We start from the raw sequence: 260 nt of genomic DNA on the forward strand, positions 1-260 counted from the left end.
TGTGGCATTGAGTTTTAAAAAAGCTGCCAAACATTAAATAATTTGATATTTGCATGTGCAAATAAATGATTAGTTCACTGCAGTTGCCATTGGCTTAATCTAAGAACACTTAATGATGAATTACCAAATCTTCATAAATTTGTTATCCAATCACACAATAACAGCTACAAGCTTTCAAGTTGTTTTGAACAGCTTTCAAATTTGAGCACAGGGAAGATCAAGATGTGCCTTTGTCTTGAATACTAGAAATGCTTTGATTG

Source organism: Penaeus monodon, chromosome 20 (assembly GCF_015228065.2).
Source record: "Penaeus monodon isolate SGIC_2016 chromosome 20, NSTDA_Pmon_1, whole genome shotgun sequence".
NCBI lineage: Eukaryota > Metazoa > Arthropoda > Malacostraca > Decapoda > Penaeidae > Penaeus > Penaeus monodon.